Source organism: Adiantum capillus-veneris, chromosome 1, assembly GCF_014529385.1.
Source record: "Adiantum capillus-veneris isolate H3 chromosome 1, ASM1452938v2, whole genome shotgun sequence".
Lineage (NCBI taxonomy): Eukaryota > Viridiplantae > Streptophyta > Polypodiopsida > Polypodiales > Pteridaceae > Adiantum > Adiantum capillus-veneris.
This window is the reverse complement of record NC_140931.1, coordinates 59,118,995-59,125,432: the sequence shown is the minus strand read 5'-3', so window position 1 is coordinate 59,125,432 and position 6,438 is coordinate 59,118,995. Positions and strand designations below refer to the sequence as shown.

The 6,438-nt window shown below is 42.5% G+C and overlaps 1 pseudogene; it reads right to left on the bottom strand.

Annotated features, from left to right (window-relative positions):
- Positions 1 to 3,210: 3,210 nt before the first annotated feature.
- Positions 3,211 to 4,484, bottom strand: LOC147464861 (uncharacterized; annotated as a pseudogene).
- Between the last annotated feature and the right edge of the window lie 1,954 nt (positions 4,485 to 6,438).

The following is a 6,438-nucleotide window of genomic DNA, read 5'->3' as shown; positions in this document are numbered from 1 at the left end:
CTAATCTAATATAACATAAATCTAAATCCAACGTAAATTATGTTATATTAAAAACAAAGAACTAAACTAACAGGGATTATAAGAACCTTAAAACTGATTTAACACATAATTTTTCACATAACTCGGCAAGAGTTGGCATTCTCATCACTAAAGATGTGAGAGTTAACTTCCGGCGGTGACGCTGCCTCATCTCCATCCACATCTGACGACAGCAATTGGCCCTTTACACCGTTCTTGCTCTTGTTACTAACTTTGAAGTTGTTGTTGTTGTCTAGATGGTCATTGTGTCGGGGATGTAGTGACTCTTGCCGCCCTGAAGATCCACCTTCTTCCCTATCTTCTGAAGACATTTCACCAGTACTTTTGGATCGACGGAGCCCACCATGAGTGAAGGCAGCAATACCCTATATTCCATTGAGGGCTTTCTTGATCACCCGCTTCACGCAGGCATCGCAGTCTATGGAGACCTAAATCTAATCTAATATAACGTAAATCTAAATCTAGCGTAAATAAACGTAAATCTAATTAAAAATAAACCTAAATTTAATTTAATTTAACTTAAATAAACCTAAATCTAATCTAATTTAACTTAAATAAACCTAAATCTAATCTAATTTAACTTAAATAAACCTAAATCTAATTTAACGTAAGTCTACATCTAACCTAATCTTTAACGTCTTTTAGGATAGTTTTCTACGACGTTATAACTCTCTTCTTCTTGTGTGTGTGCGCGTGTGTGGATGTGTGTGCCAATAAAAAGAGATAAATGGTATAACCTTTCTATCACCCATGCCAAGTATGATAGATTGGTTATGCCATTTCCCTCTTGAATAATAGGTCTTGAGTTCAACTCCTCGTCGGCTAGATCTTTAGGTCTTTTAATTTTAATTAGTTTCCTACGACGTTAAATTAGTTTCTCTCTCTTTCTCTCTCAATGTGTGTGCGTGTTTTTGTTTATGCATGTTTTCTCTCTCTTTTCCTCTCTCAATGTGTGCGTTTTTTGTTTATGCATGTTCTCTCTCTCTTTTCCTCTCTCAATGTGTGCGTTTTTTGTTTATGCATGCTCTCTCTCTCTTTTCCTCTCTCAATGTGTGTGTGCATTCTTTGTTTATGTATGTGTGTGTGCGTTTTTGTTTATGTTTGTACTCTCTCTCTCTCTCTCTCTCTCTCTCTCTCTCTCTCTCTCTCAAAAACACTATGTGTGTGTGTGAGAGAGAGAGAGAGGGAGAGAGAAAGAGGGGAAGGGAACATGAGAGTGAGGAGAGGGAAGGAGCATACCTGGCTCTCCTTCCTCTCCTCGTGTGTGTGTGTGTGTGTGTGTGTGTGGAGAAGAAAGAGAGAGAGAGAGAGAGGGAGAGCGTTACCTGCTCCTTGCTTGAGGGCGTCGAAAAACTCAGATCTGAGATCTGAGTTTTTGGGCGCTCTCTGTTATTTTTTTAGCCCAATCGGCGTCGCTATGAGCGTCGCAAATTTACAAATAAATTTGCGACGCTCATAGCGACGCCGGGAATTATTTTTTTGAGCGTCGTTGTGTGAGCGTCGCTAATATGAATAGCCTCTTGTAGTGTTTAAGGTAACAATGACCCAAAGATGGTATTGGGTATTAACTAAACTTAGAAATAAGGTGCTGATGTGGCAAAACATGCAACCTAATCTGGCTGCCAGATCCTTTGTGCTCAACCATTATATACTGCCTTCCATTATCTACTATCTCTCATGCTGGAAACCCACCAAGCTTCAGCTTAACCAGGTAATTTCTCTTGCTAGAAGATTTTTGTGGGGGGTACATATGAAATACAGAAGGTAGCAAAAGTTTCCTGGAATACCTTTTGTATGCCTAAAATCAAAGGAGGTGTGGGTATTCTTAATCTTGAAAGGCTAGCTAACAAGATGGCAGGTAAGTGGATAGCAAGGTTTGTTTCCTCTCACGACTTCTGGGCCTGTCTTATCAAAATAAATATAAACAATTTTACAGTACAGTCCTCCAAAGCATGGAAAAATATTACATTGTGGGACACTATCACCTCGAATGTTAATATAAATCCTACATGCAGCCCCCTAACTGTCGCCTTATGGAAGGCTTGGTTTTGAGATTAGGAGCAGTATGCATATTCCTTTGAACAAGGCCTTGTCTCATGACTTTCTTATGTAGGACTCTATTTGGATTGGGTGAATCCTTAAGAAAACTGAAAGAAAGCTTAATCTTAAGGTCCATAAATGCTTTAAAGATGGCTTCCAAAGCTGGTCTGACCTGTATGTGAATGGTGAATGGATATTAGCTAAAATTCTATCTAATAGCACTAATTTGTCCTCTAGCTGTTCTTCTGAGCTTTTGAACAAGATTCTTGAACTTAAAACCCTACTCCAATTGGAAGGGGCATCTAGAACCAAGCATGGGAAGCTAGAAGAATGGGCCTAGAAAGCCATCACCAGCTACAACATGGTTCAGAATTTTAATGAAGCTTTAAGGAAAAATCTGAACAAAAAATGGAGTTTACAATAAAATTCAAGACAGTGAATTCACATGTTCAAATGTGTATGGAGCTTTGCATACCCAATTAAACACAGTTTTCTTGCCATGTCTATTCTCCACCAAGGTGTATAGACTGGGGTCAGAGCCCTTAAACCTAAAATTGAAGATAGGAAGTGCAAAAGATGCCAAGCAATAGAAGACCTACCCCACATTTTCTTTGGATCCAATACCAATCAAAGGAAGCTTTAGATGCTGCAGTACTGTTTCTCTAGCCTTCACCCTCACCCCCTTACAGTCAAAGAAATCCTCATGGGAGAATGCCATAGGCTGGACATCCCTTTATGGAATCTGTGGAGAATGGAGTACTTATGGGCTTGCTGGACACAAAGGAATGAAGCAATTTTTCAAAATCAGTTCACAGATAACTCTATTGTATTCTCCATGGAGCTCAAAAGAGTAGCAGTCAAAACATCCAAACTAATGATAGATGTATTCTATCAGCCTCTCAAGTCTCTTCAACAAAACTTAAGGTGGCAAAATTAGCAAGATGCCATGCTGTGTTTTTACTCCCCTAATAGACTTAGAATGATTTATTCTTATTTGGCTTTGTAATTTGTTGGGACACCTCTCTTCCCTCCTGTGAGGCACTCTTGTAATACTCCACCCTTTTAATGCCAATTCATGTTTCTAAAAAAAACAAAACAAATTCACAGGATAGTACTTCTGCCCCACCTGAACTACTCCATATTGTTACAGCCTGCATTATATGCTTCAAAAGAGGTAAAGGAACACGCTTGTTTTACCTGGAGAACAATGATAGATCCTTCAGGTCCTCTTGGATCTATTGGATCTTGCTTATTTTTCGGACATGCAGTACACCTGCGGGCTACGCATGCCAGCTCTCCGCTGAGCTCAAGCTTCCCATCCTGCAGCTGCACACTAAACCCAATGAACTTGTCCACAGAGCTCATCGTCGTGATCACTTGCGCCGCCTCCTCTTGAGTAGTAATAGTTTCTTTGATTTGTTCGTAGATTGATTTCAAGAGTTTGGACAAATCAGACACCCATGTGTGACGGTGCCTTAGCCCATCCTGATTGTTGACTCTGTGGATCAGCACATTCGTCATGAACACAGCCCTTGCCAGACCTTGCTCTCCTTGCCTCCTGAAGAACTCAATTGTTGAGGCCTCCATCTGAATATCCTTTGGAGCCACAAAATCCTTCACCCCTGTCACCGCCAGAATGATGTTGATTCAATCTCCCTTGTGCTTGCTTTCGTGAAAGCAGAAAACTCTAGTGCTATAGCTAGGCTTGGGAACTGGAAGCATGTATGGAACAAAGTCCTGATCCAATCACTAATGCAAACAGTCCACTTCCATGGTTTGTGAAACAGAATTGGATCATGCTCACTTGCTGCTACACCAACTAACAAGCGCACTATCACGATGTTAATCTCCATTAAAGTTTTCCACATCACCTCCTCCTCATTAATGATTGCCACCTTACTGTACTCTTTCTGATACCAAAGACTTACTTTCTCCTCCAGCTCTTGCAGGCTCTGGCAATCGCCCAATTTTCCTATTCCAACACGCACATAGTATCGCCTACGTTTTGACATAGCCGCCTCTTGAAATGTCCACACCCTCGTCTACCACCGTGAGACAAGATCATCGTCATGCCTGATCCCTGCCATGGGGCTCCACACGCGATGCAAAAAAATGATGGCCTCTCTTGCATAGGCATATATCCATCCCACATGTTTTATATTTTCTTCAACTTCGGCATCGTCGTGCTGCACAATACATACACCATCGTGCCATGCATATTCCACACCTGCCGCGCTAAGACTTGCGCACATACCCAAGATGTTCTTCACAACTCTGTCGCGTGGAGCACTTTAAGCATCAAGATGCTGTGGGCAGGGTTTACTAGAACACCGTGGCACTTTTGCAAAGCATTTTGATGTGCATTCACAACTGAATACATCATAAACCTCCATCCCATAAGTGTGGGATCAGCCTAATCGATTATTTATGGATTTGCAGTCAATCAGGCGAAACTGTATGCGCAGGGTCTGCGGCTTCCAAGAATTCACATCTGGAGCGATCGCCCTCCGCTTTGAAACCTGCAATGTTTTCATCCTCATAAAGGCCTTTTTGGTTAACCATGAGAGAGAGAGAGAGAGAGAGAGAGAGAGAGAGAGAGAGAGAGAGGTCTCTCTGGGGGTGGGGTTACAGAGGGGGCACAAAGTGAGCAGGAGGGGGGGTTGGGCCCTGGGGGCTGTTATATAAGGAAGGGAGGTGAAAGTGCACATGCAGGCTTTTGTGTGCGTGTGATTTTGGGAGGAGGGGGCTAAAAGAATGGGGGAATCTCACAAAGTATTGATTTTTTAAAAGTTTGAGTGAGTATGTAATACATTATATCTGGCCTTGGATGTAGGGTAAAACCCCCAAAAGAGAGAGGGTGAAGGGACAGCTCTGGCTTTCCTCTTTGCATGAGTCGTACGGTCTGCATGTTCAGTCCTCGTCTTCCCCCTTTCTCCCCCTTCTGAATACTATCCTCTATTTACTCTCCCCCTTTTCTACCTCGCCCCCTCCTCCTAGGGGGGGGTGGGTCTTAAGGAGCTTTCCGAAGCCCTGCGTAATGGCCATGGTAGGACACCCCAAGAAGGCTCTGCCTCTCAGCCTCCACATGATAACCTTGTACCTAACCCCCTGCTTCAGTTTCTACCTCGAGGTCTACCGAGTGCCAACTCAGTCAACACGAAGCTCAGTGGAGCCTTCTTGGGGCCTCACCCTCCTGCATATGCGGATATGGTGAATAAATCTCAACCCCTTGCTTTCCCTACAGTGGGAATTTTCGAACTCAGACCTCCAATGCCTTTACACGACCTCTATTCAGGAAATGACTTTTACCCTCATGACCACTTTAATGCTGAATTTATGGCGGGCATTCTGTCTGAAAATGTTAGAAAATTCTTTGCGAAGCTCCAGCAGGGTCAGTCTGTTGATAAGGTGATGCAGGATAATAATTTTTTAGCAAGGGAACCAATCCCTGTCGAGCATCCCCCTACTCCTTGTGATATCCCTCAAGAGGAGGTTGAGGTTAACACTGCTGACCCTACTCAAGCTATGCCTATTGATGAGGCAGTGATCATCCCTAAGCAAGAATTTGAGCTCTGGCACTCACAACTTTAGGAAAGGGTTGTCATAGGTCTCCTCCATGGATCTAGACCTTCTGTGGAAGCCCTAAAAAACTGGATGGCTGTCAATTGGACTAACAGAGACATAAAAGTCTACCATGTCCAATACCTACCTAATAGCTACTATCAGTTTTTTTTGTGATGACCCTAACTCTGCTCTTCAGATTATCAGCCAAGGTCAATGGCTTATCAGAAATGCTACCATTTCAATATTTAACTGGTTTCCTGGTAGCTTTAACCCTAGAGGGCCTAAATCTACCAAAGTCCCAGTTTGAATTGATTTCCCTAATCTACCAGTTGAGCTTTTTCCCTGGCTTAAAAACATAGGTTCCAATGTGGGCAGAGTCTTAGGTCAAAGAGCAAGGATTGGAATCAATCCCAAATGGAACCCTCATCTACTAATAGAAGTTGATCTACAGGCAGAACTGAAAACTATGATTCCTATCAAAGACTTAGAAGGGAACCTTCTACACCTTCAAACTGCCCTCTACAGGAAACTGCCTAATGCATGCTTTCACTGCATGAGACAAGGTCACTACATTAAAGACTGTCCGGACCTCAACCCCCCCCATCCTCCTTAAGAAGAAAACCAACCAGAGAAGAAAGAATCTTTTCAGCCTGTCCAGAGAAAAAATACTACCAGAAATGCTAAGAATAGTAGACAGCCTTACAAAAAGAAATAAAAATAGCTATAGCCTCCTCCTGCAGGAAGTATTTGACCCTCTTAACTATGACTTGCAAGAAGAGGAAGATTATGCTTCTC